Below are 27908 nucleotides of genomic sequence, written 5' to 3'. Positions count from 1 at the left end.
AAGGCACGGGGAGAGCATGCAAACTCCACACCGGGAGGCCGGAGCGAGAATTGAACCCTGCACCTGTGCACTGTGAGGCGGACGTGCAAACCAGTCGACCACCATGCCGACCACACTTCCTTCCAATTACAAAATCACATCATGTATGATCACAGTCGACAATTGAGAGCCCAACAAAGAGTGATTCTGGGTCCTGACCTTATTTTTTTTAAACCGTCCTTTAGCATCAGCGTATGTTGTGTTGAACGTTTTAAAACCTTTAAGCTGATTTACATTTTCAAAGAGGAACTCCCAGGTAATCCACAAGTTTGTATTCTAAGTTTTGAAGGATACTTTAATGGCATGATTGTGTTTTGATTGTTTATTCCCTTGATATGCTTCTGCTAAATCATCTTGATTAAGCTTAGTTTCCTTTGTGATGTAATTAACAGTTGCTATTTTTGAAGTCACATCGTGCAATGAAGTAAAGTAATGTCCTATCTAGAAACATTTTCTGTGGGGCTATTTCAAACTCAAATATACACTTGAATTTAAACGCAGCATTTCCCGTGACAAAAACACAAGGCAAAATTTTTTTAAAAGCATTTGTGCGACTACAGCATTTCAGCAAGACTCATAGTAGGATTATGGCTGTGCCTTCATGAGCTTAAGCCGGTTGACAAAGAGTAAGACAAATATTTATGTACACTACTAGAGGTTTTGGAAGTGTTCAAGCTAAAATGAAGAGACTTTGAGAGGAAAGAAATATTTCTTTCACCTGACTTTACCAAAACCCGACAAAATATCGCCACTGAGAGTACTGCACTGGACGTGTCAAACTGCACAAAACTGATAAGCACCTTGGTCGTAGGCAGATACTGCATTTGTCATCTTGGGGGGGGGGGGGACACAAATTCAATGAGAGACTTAACAGAGAGCTAGCCCGTCGCAGCGCTAATGTTATGTTACTGACATGAATGTCCCTGGTTTTACATTTTTACAATTATTTGAGTGATACACAGCTCCACATTGGACATCTTCGGAAGAGCGCAAGGGTCATGTTACAGCAATCACACGCCGCGGTGGTCGCTTTACGCATTTATCTGGAATGCTGCCACACCTCCACCATCTTGCCCTGCCATCCAATAGCTTCGTTTCCGCCTGCGACTACTTGCGCGTGTATGACGTCAGCGTGTTGTGGCCGCTTGCAGTTTTGATTTTCAATGAGCTAATGTGAGGCACAAAACGCTATGTGGTCCGAATTTGCTTATTTCGAGCATTGGATTCAATTGCCATCTGGATTTGTAAGAATGAGTTCCAGCCTGTTTTCTGGACCTCTGCAAAGGAACAGCATATGCAAAATGGTTGGATCGGAGACAAGGGAACTTATGTGAACGGCTGGTGGGATAAGGCATTTCAGACTTAATTACTTGTCTGTCTGACGAACTAGTCAGATTTAAGACATAGAGGTAAGCTGCTTCTGAACAGGCAAATGTCCACTGAACACCAAGTTTCCTTCCTTGATGATTCTTTGAGCCTTTTTACACTGGGAATTAACTAGGGCAAAAGGGGAGCACAAGCAGGGAAAACAAATTGAGTTTGTTTTAAATTGTTGCCAGTGGAGTTCTTGAGGTGGAAATGTTTGATTGTTGGTCGCTGCAACAACAGACTGCGACAGAACTGTAAAGCCCGCCGTCAGGTATTTATTGTGCCACACAGCTGGGATATGGGTTTTCATTTCTTGCCTTCCCTGAAAGTGTCTTTTACCTCTTAAAGTTTACGCATTTTAATTAGCAACCCTTGATTTTTTCTGCAGCTCAAATTGTAGCATGTCGTTTGTACAGCGTGTTGGATGTGCAGCGCAGTGGATAAACACACACACACACACACACACACACAAAAGCTGTTTTCTCTCTCTTCCTCATCTTCCCACTTCCACGGCCAAGCAAGACTCCACTGCTCTGTTGTACAATTTACAATGTGATTGAGCTTTCACATTCGCTTTCAGTCACCCGGTAAGTCAGCGGCGCTCGCCTCTGTCGACACAACACCGACACCAGCACATTCCCAAACAGGATGCACGCAAGAAATCGGCACACGGGAAATGCACCATTGAGCGCCTCCTTCTCAGGGATTGCGGCGTAGCAACGCAGGCTTTTTTTTCATGTTGCTCTGAGTCCTAATGGATGATTAAATCACTATCCCGAAAATAGGCCAATTAGTCACTTCACTCAATACGCAAGGAGAGAAGCGGCATCTAAATCATCACCGCAGGTCTCTGTCTGGTACTCAATCTGACACCTCATGAAAAATAACCACAGCTCATTAGCCTGTTAATGTGAGAAAAATTGTGGCAGTTCCAAAGACTCGAATTTTAATGACACGTATAAATATCAATTCTCAATCTGCCAGGTTTAAGCCAAAAGTAAATCACACTTCTTATTTTAAGAGGTTATCTTGAAACCAAAGAAACTACAGGAATAAGTAAACCGGCCATCCAGTATAATTCGAAGCATGCTTTGGTCCCGCTCTGGAGGACTGCATGTTTACAACGCTTCAAGAGAAGGAGAGGAAAAATCCTATCACTTACACTTTACTTTTACAATACGAGAAGAGTGTGAAAATGAGAAATAGAAGCACCGTCCGCAACAAATTGATGCAGCTTTAGACACATTGAGCAAAGCATCGGCATGAAGATTCCCAATGCGTCCTTAAAAAGTCATGACTACTGGACTTTACCTCAACAAATGCCGCTAAATATCATTCCTAAATAAGCTTATTTTGTTGCGGCACATGTTCTCCAATGCTGATATTTCAATGCCAATGTTGCCACTGCCCTCAAATGGCCAAAGATGAGCTACTGCAGGTCCAAAGAAAGCAAAAATAACTCTTAAGTTGTTCATTCTGTTGAATGTAGACAATTAAGTTGGCCGTTTTGCTGTTGTGAAAGGAGACAAAGTGCACAGTGCTCCTCCTCGGTTGCACCAGGGATCGCTGACTCCTCTGAGCATGGAGCATCCTCTGGGCTTTTGTCTCTTGCTGAGATAATTTGGGGCTCATTAGCTGCCTGACAGGAACAAACAATAGCTTAGGTGAAATGTTTCAGGGTTTAATTAACAACACCACTGCAATAAAGGAGACATTAATATGAAGCACCCACTGTCGAGCAGGATTAAGAGTTGAAACTTCTGGAGACTTGATGACTTCTAGCGTTTATACCTCTAAATTATCATCAGCTTAATCACCGGCTGCTACGGAACCTTTATTTTAGAAAGGTGAAAGGAGAATCTGGTCTGATATTTGCTGGGTCTGGACTTGGTGGTAATTGAGAGGAATAAACTGGACGCTGCAGTCGTGCCTGACCTTTCCCCGGGGTGTATTCAACAACCTTTCCCCTTAGTGATCCTCTTATCTTCTATAACCTCCTGGAGTAGATTGTATTTCAGTAAATTGAATCTAACAGCTGTAATTTTTTCTGCAGTACCTCGTGGTGGCTTCTGTATGTCTTGACGCTTTATGCCTCTCTTTTGCACTGCAAGATACCTTGCGGCACGTTGATGATTTCCCTTTCCTAAAAGCAGGTACCACAAGGCGCGGCCCAAGCATGCCAAATCAATGCCATACGGGTGATGTAAACAACTGCTGGTCGCTCATTGGTCGAGCAAATCATCATGAGCGCATCATTTGATGATGTACAGCGAGTAAATCACTGTGTAAACTGACCCAGTTGCTGTGCCTCATAATATATCTGGATAATCAGGATTTACACTCCCAAATTGTAATCGTTAAAATAAATCATATATGTACTGTATGCATACTGTATGCATATATATATATATATATATATATATATATATATATATATATATTAGAGCTGTCATTTTAGCACGTTTTTATTGGCATTAATTTAAATGAATTTTAACGGGATTACATTTTTTCTCGCGAGAGTAACGCGGCACACGTCACAAGCGGATGTTACGTTGCTCTATAAATACACCAGAAACAAAACAACAAGCGCGCTGCAGAAGTCCACGCCTATGTCTGTTTTGCCAGCCATGGCAGCGCGAGACACCGAAAACGGATACTTAAAGAGTTTATGAATGGAAAGTTTACTTTTAAAAAGTTGCCAGATTGCTCCACTGACAAGATCAAAGTTACCTGTTCTTGTCTCTCTGTGTATCATACAGGTATACGATGTATGCCACTGACGCGATTGTTACTTGTTTGGAACTATTTTGTGTGGAAGGTTACGGCGTTCCGTGTCCATATAAATAGAGCGGGTGGAGATTCTCTGTGTTCGTCTGACAGTGACAGTGCACTACAGTGGTAGCGACCTAGCGAAAGTAAAACGTCTCCAGTGTTGTCATCGAACCAAGTGTAGTCATTCGAAATGAGGTCTACACAAAACCGTAGAGAGACTTCCGCGCAAGAAGGACCAACACAATCAACATAGCCTGACTGTGATAGGGGGAGTGAATACCCCCCCCCCCCTTCCAGAATGGTTTGCCCCTGCAGCACGGGGAAAAGTGCGTGTGCTTGTTTGTAGGGCCGGCAGTTTCGAATACAGCAGCACATAATGAACAGTGGTGTCCGGTGTCTCGTTATTCTTCAACAAACATACAGAAACAGACTGCTGTGTTGAAAGCAAACTTGAGAAAAACGAAGTATGCAACCATGGTTTAAATCCACTATAGCAGTGGTCCTCAACTAGAAATGCTGTCGGTCCACTTTTTTTTTTTTTTTTTTATATAAGACCAAGGTCCGGTCCCATGCACGGTGGTCATGAGGAGCAGGGCTATATGCCCATTTAGTATGGTCTAGCCAAGCTTATATAAATCAATACTCCTCACAACCAACCAATAATGGGGTGCATGAAAATAACAATTATTCACTTTGCCAGTACACAGCAAATAATGAGAGGTATTGTGTTGAGGCAGAGGAACTCTTTTTTTTTAGTTTAACTTTGTTAAACAGTACTTGTCTTTTTTCCCTTAATTTAACAAAAGCAAAACAAAATACTAATTTTACCAAAATAAATACTAAAAATGAAAACAAAAATATTATTTTCATTTGTACAATTCCCCTTTTCACATCCCCTCTGAAATCATTGAAAAATATATCAGAAGAGGAGTTAAGAACCATTTTAAATACTGACACAAGGGAGCACAGGAATGTGCAGTGCTGTTCTTCTACTAAAGGTGAATGCAATGTCTGAAGCATGCAAATATTATTTGAGGACGCCACTGGGATGTTCATTTAACATGTTGCGGTGTTCTGCTGTTAAACAGCTGCAAAGATCCGCGGGTAGACGGGAGCAAAACTGCACACAATCGAAACGTCCCGCGATTTGTCTTGTCTTATGTGGCTCTCCTGTGCTGAAACTGTGAGCACACTGTGGCGTCGCGCATGCGTCTGTTTCCAGACACAATCATCCATTTTGAATGCGTGACGCTGATGTATGGGCACACCTTAAGTTCAGAGGAGCCAATCAGCGCATCGTTATCGCCGACATGCCCCCGTCTCCAGTTCGTCAAACATTATACACACACAGAGTCGCGCTGCTGCATCCTCTGCAATACATCTGTTCGTGCACGCAAATAATACAACGGATAATTTTAACAAGCGATCGCGGTAATGCGCAGATTATACTCCAAAAATAGAAAATGTATAACGTAAAAATCACTTTATAATTTATTATTTTATACAATTTGCCGAGGGACCGGACAGAGCAGGTCGGCGGTCCGGACAGAGGAGGTCGGCGGTCCAGACTGAGGAGGTCGGCGGTCCGGTCGTGGATCGCGGTCCGCCAGTTGAAGAAGAGGGCACTATAGGCTGAGTACTAGTGTACCTTAGATGTGCACTTTATAATGTTATATTGCTCTGTTTTGATATCATAAAAAAATGTCACTATTCTCATAATGTCAGAATTCTCCGGCCACCATGGATCCCGCAGACATCGAAAGGATTTTGTCCGCTCTTTCCCGACAAGAGCAACAGATGAGTCAGCAGGGCCAAGCCATTAGGGAACTCCGTGGCGCGGTCTCCATGCTGGCTCATCGGTCCGATGATTTAGAACCTCGGTTGGTCCGGGTGGAAGAGCGGAGACCATCTCCCCCCGGGGTTCGTTCTATTATTCCCGAAGCGCCCTCCTCATATCCCATTATGACGAGGGAGCCATCGCTTCCACACCCCCCTCGCTACGGGGGCGAGCACGGGCAGTGTGGACACTTCCTCCACCTGTGCTCTCTCATATTCGACCTACAGCCTTCTGCCTATGCTAATGACGCCGCCAAGGTGGCTTATGTCATGAGTCTGTTAACAGGTCCGGCGGCATCGTGGGCGATTGCGACCAGTGACGCTAAGCCGAATCTCCGTACTTCGTTCCCCGACTTCGTGGCTGCGTTCCGCCGGGTGTTCCATCATCCCGTGCGAGGCAGAGAGGCAGAGGGCCGGCTACTCGCCCTCCACCAGGGAGAGCGATCGGTAGCGGATTACTCCATCGAGTTCCGGATCCTGGCCGCCCAGAGTGGATACGGTGATCGGGCGCTGTGTGGCCTGTTTCGCCGCGGGCTAAACCCTCAACTCAAGGACGAGCTGGCGACCCGCGACCACAGCACCAACCTGGAGGAATTAATCGACCTCTCCCTCCTCATGGACAATCGCCTGAGGGAGCGAAGCCGGGAGCGTGGAGGTGATCGGCCCCAGTTCCGACGAACACCCACGGAGGAACAGGTGCAGCTGGGAGGCAGGGACGCCGGTGCGGAGGAAAGAAAGCGTCGTTTCAGCGACCGAGCGACGACTGACGGCGTTCCACCATCTCCTCACGCCGCAACCAGCCATCCGGGGTCGTCACCCCCTGCCCACCAGGAGTACTGTGAGTCACGACCGCGCGCGCCCCCCTTCGAGTCTAGGCGAGTCGACTCGCGGCCTGGACACCCCAACAGACTCGAACTCGAGGGGGAGATATTAACGGGGTCCCGGTCGTGGCGGGTTCGGGCTCTGGTAGACTCGGGGGCAGATGACTGTGTAATGGACACCGATCTCGCATCCGAGCTGGGTTGTTCCGTGGAGAGGTTGATAGATAGGAAGCGGGTTTGTGATCTTGATGGGCGCCTCCTGGCGGTAGTTACGCATAGGACGGAGCCGTTGAAACTTCTACTGTCCGGCAACCATGTCGAACATCGCCGTTTTTACCTAATGCAGTCTCGCAATGCCCCGATCGTTCTCGGGTTACCCTGGCTGAAGACACACAATCCCGTGATTTCCTGGGCGCGCCCAGCGATAGACAGCTGGAGCCCATATTGTTACCAGCACTGTCTACAATCGGCCGTCGGGAAGCATGAACGTGTCACACCCCCCGAGGAGATCTGCCTTGACGGAGTGCCGGATTGCTATCGGGATCTAAAGGAGGTGTTCAGCGAGGATCGTGCCCACTCTTTGCCTCCACACCGCCCCTACGATTGTGCTATAGACCTGCAGGCGGGCGCTCCGTTGCCGACCTCGCGGCTGTATCAGGTGTCCCAACCCGAGCGCGAGGCATTGACGGAGTACATAAACAGCTCGCTCGCCGCAGGTCTTATTAGACCATCGCGTTCACCGTTAGGGGCGGGTTTTTTCTTCGTAGGGAAGAAAGACAAGACCCTGCGACCCTGCGTAGACTATCGGGGATTAAACGAGATAACAATTAAGAATAGATACCCGCTACCCTTGCTGGACTCCGCCTTCGCCCCATTACAGTCAGCCACCATTTTCTCCAAATTAGACTTGCGCAGCGCTTACCACTTGGTTCGCATCCGGGAGGGTGACGAGTGGAAGACGGCTTTTAAGACCCCTCTGGGTCATTTTGAATACCTGGTTATGCCTTTTGGGCTCACCAACGCCCCTGCCGTTTTCCAAAATCTAATCAATGATGTGCTAAGGGACATGATAAACATCTTTTGTTTCGTTTACCTTGACGATATTTTAATTTTTTCCCAGTCATTACACGAGCACCAGCAACACGTTAGGCTGGTGCTACAACGTCTACTGGAGAACCGGCTCTTCGTCAAGGCAGAAAAGTGTGAATTCCATGTCCCCGTCATCTCCTTCCTAGGGTTCATTATTGAACAGGGCAGGTTAAGGGCGGACCCCATTAAGACGCGTGCAGTCACTAACTGGCCGGTTCCAGCCAATCGCAAGGAACTGCAGCGCTTTCTGGGGTTCGCCAACTTCTACCGACGCTTCATCCGCGGTTATAGTCAGAAGGCGCTCCCCTTAACCCGCCTTACGTCCATTAAAACCCCATTTAAGTGGGATCCGACCGCGGATGCGGCGTTCGCAAACCTGAAGGCGGCGTTCACCAGTCCCCCCGTACTACAGCACCCTGATCCTGATCTCCCCTTTATCGTGGAGGTGGACGCCTCGGATTCGGGGGTGGGGGCTGTGCTGTCCCAGCGCTCTCCGGTCGACCAGAAGTTGCACCCCTGCGCCTTCTTCTCCCGTCGACTCAGCTCCGCCGAGTCCAATTACGACGTGGGCAACCGTGAACTGTTGGCAGTTGTGACCGCCTTGCAGGAGTGGCGGCACTGGCTCGAGGGGGCAAAGGAACCCTTTACGGTCTACACGGATCATAAGAACCTCGCCTACCTCCGCTCCGCCAAAAGACTGAACGCCCGTCAGGCCCGGTGGGCCCTCTTCCTTACCAGGTTCGACTTCATCCTCACCTACTCTCCCGGGTCTAAGAACACCAAGCCCGACGCCCTCTCCCGTCTCCACGAGCCTGCGGGGAGGGATCGATCCCCGGAGACCATCCTCCCGACCCGGTGCGTCGTGGGGGCCGTCCAGTGGGAGGTTGAGCAGCGGATCCAGGCAGCCCTGGAGGGGGTTCAGGTGCCGACGGAGTGCCCAGCAGGGAGGCTATTCGTACCTCCTCCCTTACGATCTGAAGTTCTGCAGTGGGGACATGGGTCCAAGGTGGCGTGTCATCCCGGGGTGAACCGGACTGTGCAACTCGTCGCCCAGCGTTTCTGGTGGCCGGAGCTCCGCAACGACGTGACGGAGTTCATCAAGGCCTGCACCTCCTGCGCCTGCGGCAAGTCGTCCCATCAGCCGCCGGCGGGACTGCTCCAGCCGTTGCCCATTCCTCCTCGCCCGTGGTCCCACATCGCCCTGGACTTCGTCACGGGTCTCCCGCCTTCCCGGGGTCGAACTGTCGTACTCACGATCGTGGACCGCTTCTCCAAGGCGGCTCATTTTGTTCCTTTGTCCAGGTTGCCGAACACGTCTTCCGTCTCCACGGCATTCCACTGGACATTGTCTCGGACCGGGGGCCCCAGTTCGTATCCCGCGTCTGGAAGCAGTTCTGCCGGTCCCTCGGGGCCACGGCCAGTCTGACCTCGGGGTACCACCCCCAGTCCAATGGACAAGCCGAGCGTGCCAACCAGGATCTGGGGGCGGCCCTCCGCTGTGTGTGCCTTCACCGTCCCTCATCCTGGGTCGACCACTTACCCTGGGTGGAGTACGCGCACAACACCCTCGTCTCTTCTGCCACTGGTAGGTCCCCCTTCATGGCCGCCTACGGGTACCAGCCGCCGCTGTTCCCGTCCCAGGAGGGGCAGGTGGAGGTCCCCTCTGTGCAGCACCACCTCAAGCGGGCCCATCGCGTGTGGAAGGAGGCCCGGGCTGCGTTGTCCCGCACGGCGGCCAGGAACCAGCGGATCGCGGATCGTCGCCGGCGCCCGGCTCCTTCATACGTGGTAGGACAGAAGGTGTGGTTGGCGACTAGGGATCTTCGGCTGGCCGGCACGTCTGCGAAACTGGGACCCCGATTTACTGGACCGTTCGAGGTCGAGGCCGTCATCAGTCCATCTGCAGTCAGGCTCCGGCTGCCACCCACCATGAAGGTTCACCCCGTCTTCCACGTCTCCCTACTCAAACCCGTGTCTTCCAGTGACTTGGCTCCTCCTCCCACGCCGCCGCCCCCTCCGCGGGTCGTCGACGGTGACCCGGTGTACACGGTTCGTGCCATCCTGGACTCTCGGCGCAGGGGAAAGGGGTTCCAGTATCTGGTCGACTGGGAGGGCTACGGGCCTGAGGAGCGGCAGTGGGTGCCTCGCTCCTGGGTCCTTGATCCGTCCCTTTTGCGCGACTTCCACGCTGCACATCCATCCAAGCCGGGTAGTCCGCCGGGAGGCGTCCATTGAGGGGGGGGTACTGTCACGTCGCGTGTCCGCCAGCAGGTGGCGGGTTTTCTCTCCCGCCATCTGCGCACCTGTCCGTAATTTCGGGCTGATTACCCTCCTATATTAATGAGACTCCGGCAGTTCTCCGTGCCATTCCTTACCGTGCCATTGCTCTCGATTTGCTATTCTCGTCGTTCGACTATTTCTCGCTGCCCTATTGCCTAACGGCCTCAATCATTCGCGTACCTCTTATAGTGATCAGATTGTTATCTCGGTTGTTCCTCGCCCTTTATCGTTTCGCGAGCGTTTTCAGTTGTCTTCCTTATTTTTTCCTGGTCCTTATTTGACCAGCGTTTTCTGTTACCGTTTTCCCTGTTCGGGCTCCTTTTGTTCTTTATTAAAAACCCTTTGTTCTCACAAGATCTTTTCGTTGTCTGCTTCTCCGGGGATCCACCTCTTTTTTTCTGTTGTGCACGAGGCGATCCCTCATCGCCTCGGGCTCAACGTGACAAAAAAGCTGTTAAAGCAGCTGTTGTGTGACAAAATATTTTTTTCACCGTTATTGATGGACAGTAATATTGTGTGAACAACTGCTCCAAGTGAAAAATGTTCATGTAAAATTGAAAATCGAAATTGTTATTTCAGTAAATATTTGCATTTGGCACATAGAAAACTGATTCATGATTCCATGTTGATGAGAGCATTAAAATGGGGAAAAATAGGACAAAAAAATGTAAAAGGAAATTCAGAAATGATAAAAAATGTGTGAGTGATCACGATTAATTTTTTTGTTCATTTGAGTTAATTATGACAGTTGCATTTTTCCATCCATCCATCCATTTTCTGAACCGCTTAATCCTCACTAGGGTCGCGGGGGGTGCTGGAGCCTATCCCAGCCGTCTTCGGGCAGTAGGCGGGGGACACCCTGGATCAGTTGCCAGCCAATCGCAGGGCACACAGAGACGAACAACCATCCACGCTCACAATCACACCTTGGGACAATTTTAGAGCGTCCAATCAGCCTGCCATGCATGTTTTTGGAATGTGGGAGGAAACCGGAGCACCCGGAGAAAACCCACGCAGGCCCGGGGAGAACATGCAAACTCCACACAGGGAGGCCGGAGCTGGAATCGAACCCGGTACCTCTGCACTGTGAAGCCGACGTGCTAACCACTGGACTACCGGGCCGCCCGACAGTTGCATTTTTAATTCGATTAAATATTTTAATCGTTTGACAGCTCTAATATATATATATATATAATCCAAAAGAGGTAAGTACAAGAGATCCTTGTTCTCGCCATTCTATAAATTGTTTAAACATTTGGTATCATGTTGGCCAGACTGTGTGGTATTATATTAAATTGAGCCAGTAACAATATTGACACGACAATGTATTTTATGACGACACCCAACTTTAACAGTCTTGCGCTTTATCTGAATGCCTAGTTTTTTGTGACAATATACTGTACCGCTCCTGGAAAGTATGAATTGGAGGGGCTCCCAATTCGAGTCCGAGCTGCTGTCCTGTGAAGCTTTTACTGAATATAACTTCATGCCTCAGATTGAAACAGAGTTTAAATGAAAATCTCAGTCGCGTGAAAGAAACACCATCGCGCAGAACATGTGAAAAAGCCAATGAGTGTGTGATAAAAGCAGCATTGCGGTTTGGGTTAGCTTGTGGAAGTACTACACCGAGCCATGAAATCATTTGTTCACGAATGTGTTGAGTGTGGCCCTTTGTCTTTTTCACATCGTCTAGCGTGTGTGCATTCTCTGGGTTAAAAGATTAAATTTCTAGTTATGTCTTGAGTACCCCACGTCTTTAAAAGTTGCAATTTAAATTTCCTCTCGGCGCGCATCAGGCATCTAACAAATTGCCAGTAAGTGTTCTTAGGTTCCCACACTTGAACTTAAATAGCCGTTAAAGAAAAAGGCTCTAGGATTGCACTCAATGAGGTGCGCTAAATATAAAGTAATTCAAAGCGACAACTATACAGGCTATTCAGATTCATTTGGAATTGGAATGTTTTGTTTCAGTAGTGGTGATGAGACTGAGTGTCCAGTGCAGTATGTGACTATAATTTGCTGTGCTCTTGATGTAATAGCCCGAGACTTTCCTAATCTGAAAAATCCCAGGCCCAGATCATTAGGGGAACAATGTAATATTTCCCCCCAGAGCAAATTCCGCGCATTATTGGAGAAAAAAAAATCAGCTGTGCTGACTTGCAGCCCACCCAGGGGCAATGGAAAACAACAAGCCTTTCATCTGAACCCAGTGTTTCGGTGACTCTGTATCGAACCATCACTCCCCCTTTTATTGTGTCTTCAAGGCACGTAGACCATGTTTGAACAATTATGGGCCAATGGATGCCCTTGCAATGCCGTTACGAGTTATCTACCTTCTCTCAGGCATAAGTGATAAGAGCTGATGAAGCAGTGGACACTGGACTTGCTGTTGTGGGATTTTGGAGCCGTCATCATCAATGAAGCTCCCGTTGTAGCATCTTTGATCATCTTGCCCACTGCCATGTTTTATTGTTTGTTAAAGAGCCTTGTGATTACAGCTATCGTGTTAAATGTTTCGCTGTTTGAACATAATCCATAAGGTTGGTCAACATCATTCCAAGGTCAAACTTGATCCATCACAAAATAACTAATAGCTCTGTTTAGATAACAGTGTCAAACATTTTTTTAAAGAAAAAAAAGAAAGGTTCTCTCTGTGCATGCTTGCTTCATGTTGTTATTGATTTGCGTAAGTTTTAAAAATGTTAAATAATGAATTATTAAAAACAACAAAGAGCTGTACTCTAATTTTGATAACATGGTAGATGAGGTCTCGTGAGATATTTTGCAGAGAATGTTCGAAAAACATTGATTTATTGCAAATCATCTCTGACCGTAATACGGTGGTCTCAGACTCATCTTGAGTGCAGGCCACATTTCATTGCTTTCCATCGATAATTTTTAGATACATTTTAATAACAGTGATTTGATGGAAAACAGTCTTCATATTTGATTGTCACGATTATTCAATTTATGATAAGAGGGATGGGGGTTGGGGGCATCTAATAAGTGAAGAAAATCTTGGTGAAAGATTTCCTGCCCAAACACAATTCAACAAAAAGACCTATTCTGTGTAACAACCATCGTGAAGCAGTCTGACTTTATTTGCTTGAGTGGGCCACACAAAATAATGTAGCAGGCAGGATCTGGACCATGGGCCTTGAGTCTTCAACCTATTCTTAATAATATGGATCCATCAGTGTAAGTGATTGAATCCGACGCTATCCAATGGCAAATACAAACACATGGACATGAGCACATTTCAAAGGATTTCTGCCATTTAAACCCGTGAAGCTTTTTTTGCCCTTCTGAACGACAGGAAGTTCAATTAACGTCAGGCTAACAAAAGTCCTGATTGCAATTGATGGACAAATTATGGTCTTGCGTCAATTGCAGCCTTTATATGCTCACAAGTTGTTTCTTAAATGCCACTTGGCTCCCGAATCGCAGAGTATGCTCGTTTTTTGATTTGTTTGGAGATGGACTTGACAAAAACCAGCAGTGTTTTTCTAACAGTTTTGAGTCGCATTCAAATCCACATCTTTACGGCAAAAACAAGAAGGTCCATTCAACACATCTGAAAAAAATCTGATTGGTTGTCAGATGGGCGCCATATTTGGCAGCAAAATTCATCAAGCACAACAGAAAACAATCGAGTCAACCGGAATTTGGCGGATCACAGTCACCCCCCAAGGACAGATTATTGCTTGATTTCTTGACGTGATTCCATTTTTATATATTGCGTATTTTCATTATTTCCAATTGCCATGGAATACAAACAACAAAGAGTTCCATTATCAACCCTACTTTCCACCGTAATTAACACAACACTTGTGGGCAGCATTTATTGAACATCAACTTGAGGAGGGCATTTGGAATTTAGATAATATGGTTGCCAAATGTATTAAAAAAATGCTGCAGTAGCTCACCCTTTAAAGATGTGGTTTCAGACCAGAAGATTGGATTAATGAGTACTAGACTTCGTGGCCCTTGTTAAAATGCCCCGTGGCATGGCAAAGAAAGCTTTAATAGTCTGGGGCTCACTCAAGAGTGCTGTTTAGGTGGAATCTATAAAGCCGTTAAATATAGCATACCTGTACCATTCGGCTAATGAATACCTCACGTGCATTTAAACAAACAAAAACCTGTTGAAGATTCTGTTCTGCAAAATCCACTTCAAAATTGTGTTCTGTATACAGTAGTCCATTCGTTCATATTTGGATTTCAGGAGTTTCTGCCCATCCATCAAATACAAAATGTACACAGCCAAGTAAATCCTTTGTAATCTTCCTATTTTTAAAAATATGGATCAAATTGTTGAGCTGTCTAATCCGGAAGCTTGGTGATGAAGTGCTGCCTCCGCAAGGGAAAATACAATCGGTGTGTTTAGTGTCTTCATTGTTGCTGTCAATTCTCTTCAGACTGTAGGCTCCTGCAAGCAGCAGCCGATCGTGCAAGTCCCTTGCTCTGTCTAGTCGTCATGGTAATAAAAGCCACACTCGGCCTTGGCCCCACAGCACAGCAGTGGGATGTGCAGTGGTGTAAAAGAGGACCACCACCTCAAAACAGGCTAATCGAAACGATCATGTAAAAAGCAGACGAGAAAAGTTCTAATTCTTGATTCTTGGGATATTTTGTGAAAAGTATCTTACAAGACATCTGGGAAATGTGTCCGATCGCGCAAAAAAAGGCATCATTTGTTACTTTTAAAAAGTGTGTATCCCCTACAGCATATTTATATGACACCTTTATGGAGAACACTGTGGATTTTGTAATGTGATTGTGAAAATGGTTTGAAAAGAAGAAAGCAAAATACATTTTTGAGAGCAAGGAAGAAGCATCATAATCCCCTTGGCTGTTGCATGGAGACAATACAAGCCTTTGTTGTTTTCGCTTTGATTTTGGTTGGATCATAACAGAAAACTACACACCGAGCAACAATATTGTCCCACTCCAAGAGTTGATGTCACGATGCCTTGCTACCCAACAGCTCTCAAAAGTTACCTGTTCTATTCTTCCCCCCATGAGCGTGACTCTATTATCGGTCCAGTAGCACGTATCAACGTGATTTATTGCCACCGAGATCTCTAGTTGTTTGAAATGGCTGCTGTGATTAGTCATATATGCGTCAGAGCGGGCGAAGAAAGGCGAACGGCGGGCCTGTAAATTAACAGCAGCTGGACACAGTAGTCAACCACGGTGAGGTGGTCAAACGCGCTGAGCAACAGAGTTGCCGGGGGGACAAGGAGAAAGTGGGTCATTAAACTCCTTTCAGGTAGGGGTGGGTTGATAGGAAAGAGAGGGAGGCTGCTTCTGTATTCAGAGGTTGCTGGATTAATTGATTTTTCTGCTGTGGGGAAAAAAAAGCAGAAGAATGATAGCCTGTAGCCTCTGCCAAAAAGTGACTTGAGTAGCTGCACATATGCTCCGTATATTCCGCTGGGCTGCACACCCACCTAGATAAATCTATGGTTCATTACTCCAGACAAAAAATGTGCTTGTTGAAGAGCCGTTTGACTCTAGTTGTTTTTGTTTCCAGAAGTTGTACGGGGGTCCCCCCCCCCCCCCCCTTTCGGCTACTAAATAACCTCGTCAGTCTATTTCATTATCACTCATGAGATCATGGGTGCACCAACATATTATGTTAACAATATAATATGGACAAACATAGCACCTCAATAATTCAGACATTTTGAGTCAGTTTGTTTTTGTGAAAAAATGTGTAAAATGAGTCATTGCACTTAATATTGGTTCCTTGATCTTGATTCTTGAGGTTTTGTGCCATCTTTGAATGTTAATTTTGATGCTAAAGAGCTCTCTTTCACTGGGATGAAAACAAACAAACAACAACAAAAACACAATGTGGTTATTTTGTTGATTGCGTCAAAACCCGTGTTGGCGCTTTTGAATTGCATAGACTACCAAAAATGAAAAATTTAAGAGCGTGTGTTTTTGCACAAATAAGCAAATATTTTGTCCACATTTGAAATAGCATTTTAGCTCGGAACTGTGCCGTCCACTGGCCCCCTCTAGTAGCACTGATAAAAAAATGCGGCACCCTCCAGCATTTAATTTGCTGATCCCTTGACTACACTATACTAATAGTTTACACTGTTAATATAACACAGAGTATGATCCCAAAACAATCATTTTAAACTCATCACCCTCAATGTCCTGGCAGATCGTGTTTACATGCACATGCGGTTAGAGCTGTGTGTAATTTCCACTAACAACCCAGGCCAAAGTTAGCTCTTCCAAGGATCCAGAGATGGTAGTCTCTCAGTTAAGGTGTATCACTTCAACATTCTTTCTTGATACCAATTACTACATCCCTATTAGCCAAAGCATTGGCATCATTTTGTGGCATTAGGACACGAAGATAAAAACACAAATAAGTGAGTTTTTCCAGCAAATAGCGAAAGTTTGGTTCTAAAGGAAAACGGCAAATGAGTCATTTTTTGAATAGGTACAGTAGGTGTTCACTATATTGCATTTACATGTAATATTCAAGCTCAGAACAAACAAGCCCAGCCAATCATTTCAAAGTATTTGACATCCATAAACAACTGAAATGATTAGATTTATGTTTCCGGTGCTCAAGCTGTCTAGTAACAGTCTCTGTGGCTGTGTTTTTATTAGCTATCTTTTTTTTTTTAATGGCTCCTGAAAAACAAACAAGAATGGGACCAACTTCTGTTATTCTTCCACAAAATTACATCAGTTCCAGCATGTCTTTGAATGATTAACCTGAGACAATCCGGCTCACCATAGCAATACTCTACAACATAGGTGTCAAACTCAGGTCCTAGAGGCCAACGCAGGTGTGTTGGAACAGGGAGACTTGGGAAAACATGCAGGGCAGCGGCCCTCCAGGACCTGAGTTTGACACCTATGCTCTACAAGGTTAATGTACAGTATGTAAGATAAAACAGAAAAAAATCCCAAGAAGAAACGAATATAGAGCACAGAGTAAGCATAATTGCCCTCATTAAGTAGCTACTTCCAATTACTTTCTCTGCACTGCAGAAAACATTTAAAGCGACCTTCTGCTTTTTTTCCTCCACATAGACTTGACAAGCTACAGCTGTTGGTGCATTTCATCACAAGTGCACAAAATGATGTGAAACAAAAGTAACTGGGGCTTTGAAAACAACCTGGGGGAGGGGGAGAGAACTTTTAATGCAAAAACCACGAAAAAGAGAAATCCAATTTCCTTTGGCTTAAGAGTCGCACTTGAGTGCCACTTCTTCCAACTGACAGAAAAGTGCTTTAATGCCGAGGACTGCTTGCTTGGAATATATCATCCTTGCACCTTCTGACACAACTGTGGTTTCTCTGGTGAGCAATGATATTTTTAAAGGAACAAAAATTGGCATCATCCAGAACAGGGGATTTGTAATTATTTTCGCGGGGGGGGGGGGGGGGGGGGCAAATGTGAAGCAGAAAATACTGTGGAGGGCCGGGCCAAAAGTTAGAAATAGAAATAGAAAATAAAGAAGACAGCACAATGTCTTTGTATGCCAGAAATAATGTAACATTCTCCTCCACCATCACACTCCGCACCGGTTCTCCTCAAGGATGTGTACTGAGCCCCCTGTTGTTCACGCTCTACACATTTGACTGCTCTCCGACTCTTATTAGCTGTCCAGTTTGCGGAAAGTTTTTAATATGATAACAATCAAACCATTCTAGGAAATGTTCATTTACTCGAGCCACAAGCAATTCACTCTGAGCATGGAAATTGACAGAATCGGACTGAGTAAGAATCGCTTCCTAGTCTTTCAAAGTCTCGTAGGTTTGAGTCTTTCCGACTCCAGGCGTCTCCTGAATGTTTCGTACTTTGTTACCCACTTCGTTTAATCAGATACATATCACTTTCCCTTCCATGGTCATTACTCTCTCCTTCTTTCTTCGTCATCCCCTCCCTCCCTGTGCTCTGCAACTTGAAGTAACTGTGCCACCTGGTGTTGAAATACCTGTCATGAAATGTCCAAACGAAATGAATGCAATAAACCTTAATTGTGCACCAATCTTCGGCGGGACGGATTAAGAGGACCAATGGGCCGGATCCAGCCCTCTGGCCGTAGTTTGCCCACCCCTGATCCAGAAGCAAGACAACCGTGAACAACAAACGTTATGCTTAACGTCACAGGTTGGATTGGTCATCCCTCACAGTTACTGAATGGGTTTCTGGTGCATAAATTGGTCTTGTTACAAAAATGTCTTGTTGGGGGAAGAGTGGCCTCCTCTTCCCCGCGTGTTCGTTGAATTTTGGACAAGGAGAATGTTGGTAAACCAAATAAAGGCTGGAGGGGATGAACAGTTCCTTTGAAGGGTTTACTCTATTTTTCTGCAGTTTACGAATCGATTCGGGCTCCTGAGGGGTCCAGATTTGAATCAGGAAGCGTAAAAGAAACACATTCATGAGATTAAATAGAGACAATATGATAATGAGGGCAGGGAGGTACAACTCTCATGCAAATCTCAGAAACAAAGAAAGTAACATGTCATCTGACCCGGTGTGGCTGGAAGAAGTTGCGAGCGGTGAGATGAGACCAGACCACCACTACCCACCATTTGGTGTGATGGCAGGACCACAGATACTTGAGATAACAGTTCCTCTTTTGATGTTAAACATGTCCTGTGGAGGGGGGCCCTAAAAGTGGTGGGGGTCGAGAGGCACTAAAGGTGATTGTAAACACAGTGAGCAGGAAATACCTTCAACAGCATTCTACATTGTTTCTTTCAAGTGTCTGAACAAACACAACTAACAGAGAGGAATAACACCTTAACCATCAAACCTAACTAAGAAGAGAGGAATAATACAAGAGTATTCCAATTCTAGGAGATGATTGTTACATGGACGCCAAGCTACGCTGTGGGCATGGGAAGGTTATACAGCATGACTAAATATGAGCAGAATACAGACTTCAGTCTTATTACAAGTACATTGGATTTAATAACTAATAGAGTGGTTCAACAGGGACTAATATACTTATTTCCATTGTTTCAGGTAAAAATAATACGATTAAAACGTCAGATAATTCATCTCCTTCAAGAATGCATTCTATTTTTAAGGGAGGATATCATCACTGTCATGTGAAATACATGTATGGCCATTTTTTTGTATGTTAATGGGTACGAAGCACGAATACCCATATTAATGTAAAACTTTTTTTTTCATGGCAAAAACAGACATATGTTTTCCACAGGACAGCGATGATATCCAAAGTGTAAAATAACAGTGAGCTCACTCAAAATGTTTGTCCAAGAAAGCTCTAAATCGGAGGTGCTCAATCACGATTGACCGGTAGCCCCTGGACTGGTCCCAAGTCCAGGGTGTGTGTGTGGGGGGGGGGGGGGATTTGTGTGTCTGTGTGCATGTTATTAATATTATATTGTTATTAATACAGTATTACATATTTTTTATGTCTGTGTACAATGCACCCTAAGCATCCTATCAGTTTCACTTACACAAAAAAAGTATTTAGAAAATACAATAAAATTCAAGTCAAGAGAGACAAACAATCATTTCGACTAATTTCCGAGCAAATCATCAAAGACCATTAAAGAAACGGCTATCTACAGAGGCAGCCGTGCCTCAAATGGAAGAGTTCACATATCTCACACTCATCTTTCACCAATGGCCATTTTGTGCAATCCGACAACAATCTGATAGCAATTTCATCAAGGGCAGAAGACCGAGACTTCTGCCCAGAGGCTCCACAGCACAAAGACCAAAGTTTTCCAGTCGCTTACACATTTCACACACATCCAACATTGGTTGGTGTCATAACTGAAATGTCAAGAATTTCCTTTTTGCTATGACCACTTTACTTATATGTCACTATATTTGTTTTGCGCGTAACAAGATTTGTGTCGGGGGAATTTTCACCTCCTTTCTTTTTTTCGTCAAGATTCTTGTGATTATTGGACATCAGTGTAAAAAGGTGAGACAAGGAAAAAGCTTTTGCTCTCTTCCTCCTGAGAGGCTGACTTTGGAAATTTGACATTTATGTGTGATACTTTAGAGGGTTCTACATGTGTCTGTGATTAAACCCCCTTGGAAATATCTGAAGGTTGCCTATCCTGTTCACGTCACAGGTGTCAGTGATTTATCATACAGATCAATCTGGCTTTCAAACACATCATACAATAAAGGCAAAGGCAGAGTGAAGCTGCATTTGCGGTAAGCTGCCAATAGCAGTTTGTTTTGTAAGATTTTTCCATTTAGCTTGAGATCCTGACATGTTCTAGTTCATTCACCGGGAGACGAATGTAGCCTTTTATTCAACCGGTCTTTGACATCAAAAACTGGTTGAATGTTTAACACAGTTGCTTGGGTGGATTCCTAAAAGCACTTGAACCCCCTGCTACTTTTGCTTTTAACGCTACATACATAACATACTCAGATTGTGACTTCTGTTGGAGCCTTTAATACTCAAATAATTGCAGAGGTGAATGCTGTTACAACAGCATCAGTATATATTTCAGTTTTTCCTGTGTTTCTTTTTAAAAACTGGGTCGGTGTTCTCTTTACCCTTTATGAAAAGTGAACTGCAAAAGCCTTTGGCACTAATTATAGTATCCCAGCCAGCACGTTTTTAATGTTTTTTTTTGTTTCAAAATATGATTCTCACTCCTGAACATCAAATCCAACCACTTTCTATACCACTTACCCTCATTTGGATCGTACGCAGAGGCAGGCGCAGTACCCACAAATTGTACCGAACTGTAACTCCAGAATAATCCAGGTCAATTAAAAGTCAAAAGCAGTCCTCCAAGTATTTTGTAGAGTGAGTAGATGTTTTCAGCAAAAACACTACTCAAATACTGAGTCGCCAAACTGAGTAATCCAAGTCATTAACATTAACTAGACAAATTCATAAAATGCCACTGTGCAAATTCAAATATTGCTCAGAAATATCACTTTAACTGAAAAACAATAACAATGTCATCCTCATGACACAAATGAAGGCAAATTCGGCCACAAAAAAATAATAATTACTCATCTTTGTTTATGCTCATGCCACAGAGCAATAAGATCACCTGACAGTGAGTGTGGTCATGTGACTGCCTGAATGAACGTTCTAAATGTTGCCATCTTATTTAAAACTGATGTCAAAAACGGTTGTTGCTACACAACAAAATATAGTATAGTACTATTTCTATAAGACTGTTATCCACCAGATTTGAAAAATTGGGTCTGCCTCTTGATGCAAAGCGGTTACGAGACTAAGCTCCGTGGGTGAGCAGAACGCCACTGGATCCTTCAAATCTCAAGACATGGCGTATCGACAGCAACTGTTTAAGCTCTGTAGGATATACTGCGGCTGTGGACTCAGTCGAAGTACTATTGCGCACTTGTAATAAATAAATAAATAAATACAATTTCCCTAAAACTATACAGCTGTTAATGCACCAGTAGTCTTTCTATCCCCCTACACATGTGAAGAAGTTTGGTTGTGAGAGTGAGTTTACTAGCTCTGATGCACTACAATGAACAACAAAACACAAATTGGCAACTAGCACAGTGTCTTTTATTCCTTTTTGGCAAATGGTAATGCAGTGCTTGGCAGCACACAAAGTCATCATCCGACAGCTACACGGTGCATGTTTGTTATTACGGAACTTTTGTGAATGGTAGAAAGAGAAAATGTGCTACTTGTCGAAAGCCTCCAACAACGCTGAAGCGGTACACCACCACCACCACCACCACATGACAAGCTCTACTGAACCACCATTTAATGGAGGCGTTGTTCAAGAAATTCAGTGAAACACACAATCTATATAACAGTCAAAGGCCACAAACTGAAGCTCATACCATGGGGCCTCGCACTTACTGTCATGATCTTCAACAGAGATTAGTGCACATTGCAAAAAGCCTCCTTTTGCCATGTAGCATCTGAGTTGATTGCACATTAGTGACTGACCAGTGCTCTCCAAATTGAATTTTCTAAGCTGGCATCCATCCAGAACCAGCTGCTTGTATTCATCTGGCATCACCAAACAGCAGGCCGCATGTGTGAGTTCGCCGCAGAGTATTCCGACTTCATTTATCTGAATCCTGCAGGCCTTGGGAGTTGACAGGCTTGGTAATTAGTGTCCACATGCCTAATCCCTATGGTCTCGAGACCCTACACTATCAGATCCAAATCACCTGGTGAAAGAAAGCAGATCTGCGAATGTTCATCCCGCACGGGCTGACAGCAACAAAAAAAAGTGTATGAATTAGTGAAGGCTATATTCAGCTCCATTTCTAGGTGGAAAATCTATATGCGCTGTGAATTATTGCCCTGCAGTTCCTCATTTTCCATTCTTATCTTCGGATGAATCTGCTGCTATTCTTGTCTAAGTTTAATGCGCATTGCCTCCTAGATCTCTCCTCACAGGTTTGTTTTCATTACGTATACTGTAATTATCCTATGTTGTTTTGCTGATAAAAGTTCAATGTGTGCAAGTCTCTTTAATCATCATTATACAAGGCCCTGGCTTCATTATTCTGGCAAAAACAACAGAAGGCTTGCTTGTATTTGTAAAGGTGCAAATCTGCAGGGGTAATTTAGAAAGGATGTAGCCGAGATGTTCCATTTTCCAGACTGTGATACTCGAAGAAACATTTTAAAGGGGGGCACTCGGGCAAGACGAGTGTAGTTCTCCTGTGGGTGCCCATGTGAATCGACGTGGCATCTAAAAAGAGTGCTGCAGGTGACTTGACGACACAAGTAGAAGTGAAGGAGCCAGAGAGTGCCCTCGCGCTGATTTTTCATGCTCAGCTCTTTCGACTTCAACCTACAAATACAGTCTAGCTTTAAAAAAAGAAAAAAATTACTTCATACCGAGGAGACAGACATCCTCAATAGGGTGTTCCTTTACGGTATTTCCTTTTAAGATTGGAAATTTAGAAAATATTGTCTCTGACTACAATTTACCAGGATATAAATGATGGGTGTTTGTTGAGTGCAACAAAAGGAAGAAAAGGTTGCATCATCAAGTATTGCCTAAAGCAGGGGTGCCCATTAGGTAGATCCTGATCTACCGGTAGATCTAAGACAGGTCCCAAGTAGATCCGAGGAGTGTCGAGAAGAAAATAAACAAACAACCATTTGTGTGTCTTTGTACATGTTAGTAATATATTTTGTGTGTTAATATACACTGCACACTAATCAGTCTCATTTTCACACCCAAAATAAATAAATAAATAAAATAAAGCAGGTAAATCTTAAATTTGTGTGGGTGTGTGCGTGCGCGCGCCGGTAAGGGTAGATCCCCTATAAATCAGGATGTATTGTATTGTATTGTATTGTATTGTATCCCGTGAGGTTAGTTGATCAAAAAGTAGATCTTCGATCCAAAAAGTTTGGGCACCCCTGGAAGTAATTCCCGATGTCTCGTTGACCTTGATTCATCGTTTTCTTTTCAAATGAACCCCTGAAAGGTCATGTATGAAATTAACTGACAAAGATGAAAGCCAGGGGCGGCCTGGTGTTCGAGTGGTTAGCGCGTCGACCTCACAGTGCAGAGGTATCGGGTTTGATTCCAGCTCCACAACACAGTTTGCATGTTCTCCCCGTGCCTGCATGGATTTTCTGCGGGTGCTCCGGTTTCCTCCCACATATGACAGGCTGATTGAACACTCTAAATCCGGGTGGGCAAACTACGGCCCGCAGGCCGGATCCGGCCCGTTGGTCTTTTTAATCCGGCCCGCCGAAGATTGGTCCACAATTAAGGTTTGATTGCATTCATCTCGTTTGGACATTTCATGACAGATATTTCAACACCAGGTGGCACAGTTACTTCAAGTTGCAGAGCACAGGGAGGGAGGGGAAGACGAAGAAAGAGGGAGAGAGTAATGACCATGGAAGGGAAAGTGATATTTATCTGATTAAACGAAGTGGGTAACAAAGTACGAAACATTCAGGAGACGCCTGGAGTCGGAAAGACTCAAACCTACGAGACTTTGAAAGACTAGGAAGCGATTCTTACTCAGTCCGATTCTGTCAATTTCCATGCTCAGAGTGAATTGCTTGTGGCTCGAGTAAATGAACATTTCCTAGAATGGTTTGATTGTTATCATATTAAAAACTTTCCGCAAACTGGACAGCTAATAAGAGTCGGAGAGCAGTCAAATGTGTAGAGCGTGAACAACAGGGGGCTCAGTACACATCCTTGAGGAGAACCGGTGTGGAGTGTGATGGTGGAGGAGAATGTTACATTATTTCTGGCATACAAAGACATTGTGTTATCTTCTTTATTTACTATTTGTATTTCTAACTTTTGGCCCGGCCCTCCACAATATTTTCTGCTTCTCATTTGCACCACCCCCCCCCCGGAAAAATAATTGCTCTAAATTGTCCCTACTGTGAGTGTGAGCGTGGTTGGTTGTTTGTCTCTGAGTACCCTGCAATTGGCTAGCAACCGATTCAGGGTGTACCCCGCCTACTACCCTACTGAGAGAGAGAGAGAGAGAGCTGAAAAAAACTGTAAAATGACATTTTTTTCCAATCTGAATCAAAAATACCTTTATGCCATCTCTGATTCAAATTTGCTGTTTACCAATGTAATCATATGCATCCCATATAGTGTTGCCCCACTGTGTGTATCGCAGCTCACCTGCTAGGGTCTCGTGACGTTGCAGTTTTTTTTTAATGTACTTGTAATATACAGTCATCCCTGTTGTAGTAAACAACTGTGCTTTCTCAAGATCATTTTATGGGGTTTCACGCTGTACACACTGTAATGCCCACGCATGGAGCAACGGTGAGCCACAGTCAATGACATTTTCAGACATTTCGGGAATATTGGAGAACAGTCGAACACAAATACAATGAGTACACTCACACAGGAGCTGCTGTGGACCACAGCTCATGCTAAAACACACACACATGCACACACACCCTTACAAACACACACAGCCACGACAATACGATGAGTATTTTCTGATATGTTTTTTGCTGGGATTTTTTGGGTGCATGATCAAATATGTTGATGTTTTATATGTACCTACATACATACTGTATGTAAAATAAAGCGTTTGGGAGGGGTAAAACAAGCGAAATTTCCACAGACACTCTGTTGACATCACGGATTTTCACTTGTATCGGGTGGGCCCAGAATGTATCCAACCCCCCTCTGTAATTTTAAGGTTTTGCTGTATAGAAAATCGGCCATTGGCTTGTTTTTCTACGGGTTGCCGGGTAGCATGAGAACAACAAGTGAGTTTGTGCGCAAAAAGTGGGAAAGACCATATAAGGACTGAACGCAAAAGGACACAATGTTCACCGGTGTAGGCTGTCTAAGCTGCTACCCACCTCAATCCATCACACAGCTGCCTATATGGCTCCCGGGGGGCCCCGATGCACCGCGCTGCCCCCGCGCCACCTTTCCCTCCCACTGCTGCCTGCCCTCCACCCACCGCCAGTGCCTCCGCCGCCAGCCGCCTGCGGTGAGTGACAGGCATCTCATTCCGCCTGACTGCAGCCTCTATCTCCTTCCCCTGAAGGACAACGAAGAGGACATATTGTCATCAACTCATCTCTCTCACTCCTTCCCCATCGCTGAACATATGCAGACTGTCTCTCGCCAGGCGTCACACACGCATTTATGCACCCAGCGATCAAGTCACCTGTAACAACATCGGCACGACCTTTTCCTAATGTCCGCGGGCTGAGCACTACTGCAACCTGTTTGCACAAACAACCCGCAGGTTTGGCACCACCTGCCGCTTTCATTCGTTGCTTTCAATGTGAGTCGGTGGCAGAAAGCATCTCACCGCTGTGAAGAAGCACATCAGACGGAAACCTTGTGTGAATAAACAGGGTAGTCTGTGCGGGGGCTTTGACATGGATCGCCTGACATACTTTCCCTTAAGTCAGTGTGTGATGAGAGTAGGTTGTACACGAGAATAAGAGAAAAGAAAGAAAGAATGGAATTTGTGCTAAAAAAAATAGATAAATAAATATTTACTTAGGGCAACAACATGAATTTGAAATGTGTTTTACCGCTCTGAAAAAGAACTGCTCATTCCCACCAGTTGCTTTTTTTCACTTGAAACTTGACAACAGGGGTTCTGCTCTGAACCTCGGATTAGACTCTTTTATGAAAACATGGCAGTGCATTGAATTGGGAGACTGTCAAAATCCCCCAAAATGATGAAATGTGATTTTCAGAGAGCTGCCCCGTCCATCGAATTGCGTTTTTCAAGACGGTTTCCTTGGAAACAATTTATTGAAGGAGATCCAGCCAAATATGCTCCAGACGTCTGGAAATACGTCATTCACACATTACTGTACATAACCTAATAAATACATGGATGAATATTGCAATTAACTACAGGTCAAAAGTGCTCAAGTAATGGGAAAAGGGTCGCATGTAAAAATTAACCCACTGTTAATTATGGCCTACTTGTCTTGCTTGCTTGAGCATCTTTTTACACCCTACAAATATTACTGAAACTACGACAAACAGTGTTTCTAGCCTTTTATTGTTTTTGAAGTATCACATACATTAGGCATGTTTTTTTTCCCACAAATAAATAATGATACATTCAAGAGGTTTACAGTCAATTTTATTGGTCAATGTTGACAGTTTTAGTGGAATGAAATGCTCCGCAATGCATACAATAGTAATTTCTTTGTTAACGCTAAGGTGAACTTTAGCTGTACTGATCCCACATCGACTTTGCAGGTGGTTGCTTACTGCTTAGCTTAATGCTGTGATTTTTTTTTTTTACATGCGCCTGCACTGTGAAGCTAATTAATTTTCACGGTGCTTTATAAATGTCTTGCAGCTCGGTGACATTTGATATTTGGAACTTTAGTGGATATAGTTTCAGTACTGCAATGGAAATAATGAGAACCAGCACTTCAACTAATTTTAACTGATACCATCTTTAATGAGACAAGGTAGTGCATCATCTTAGAACTTTCTCTTGTTGCAGCTCAGCTCAGCTCACTCGCTATTTTTCCTCACACGCACAAACACACGCACACAAACGCACATTGCAAGTGTCCAAAAAGTATTGAGATCTGTTTTTTTTTTTTTCTTCAAATGGCAATGATGTTGCAGTAGCAGCAGCTTTGTTTTGTCAACCAGTGGAAGTCACACCATATATTTCAGCCCAGAGAGGTGGGCATAGTCTCACTGTTTTATTTTTATCAGAAGTGATCGCGTGCTGAAAAAGTAATGCACTGTTTCTCGGTGTTAATCAATAAAGCTCCCAACTGCACATTTATGCTAATATAAAAGAATGGAAAGATAGAAGTTGAATTCCCCACACAGACTTGCGGGCTACCTAATAGCCTCAACTTTATCCACTATGGATGGCCCAAATGACACTTAGATTTCGAAGCAATCTTCATTTGGCTTCTGCTGGCAGTTTTAAGTTGCACTTCCCTTCCTGGATGCTGCTGTGACCCGTGTAAATGGAGATTTATAGGCCTATGCGACTCTTACAGTGATCCGCAATTAAATATTATATCCCATTATCACACTACTGTTCTCTAACCAGACAAAAGAGGCTTCTGATGACAGCATGTAAGCACGCGTATGCAAAATAATGAACATGTGGGAGAGTGTAAAGTGAAAGCTAATTTTGTCTTTGTGCATTGGAGGACAGATGTGTCTGATGTACATAAATCCTGGCGGAGTCCTGTTTGAATGTATTCATTAATAATGTGTCTCATTGGTGGAGAAAGATGAGGATGG

At 44.6% G+C, this 27908-nt stretch overlaps 1 protein-coding gene across 3 annotated transcripts in view; it reads left to right on the top strand.

Annotated features, from left to right (window-relative positions):
* The window catches only part of tnmd (tenomodulin), a 74467-nt gene that overhangs the window by 21594 nt on the left and 24965 nt on the right, over nucleotides 1-27908 (top strand). The gene's annotated exons all lie outside the window — the stretch shown is intronic.

This window comes from Hippocampus zosterae, chromosome 1 (assembly GCF_025434085.1).
Source record: "Hippocampus zosterae strain Florida chromosome 1, ASM2543408v3, whole genome shotgun sequence".
Classification (NCBI taxonomy): Eukaryota; Metazoa; Chordata; class Actinopteri; order Syngnathiformes; family Syngnathidae; genus Hippocampus; species Hippocampus zosterae.
This window is presented reverse-complemented; position numbering and strand designations above follow the sequence as displayed.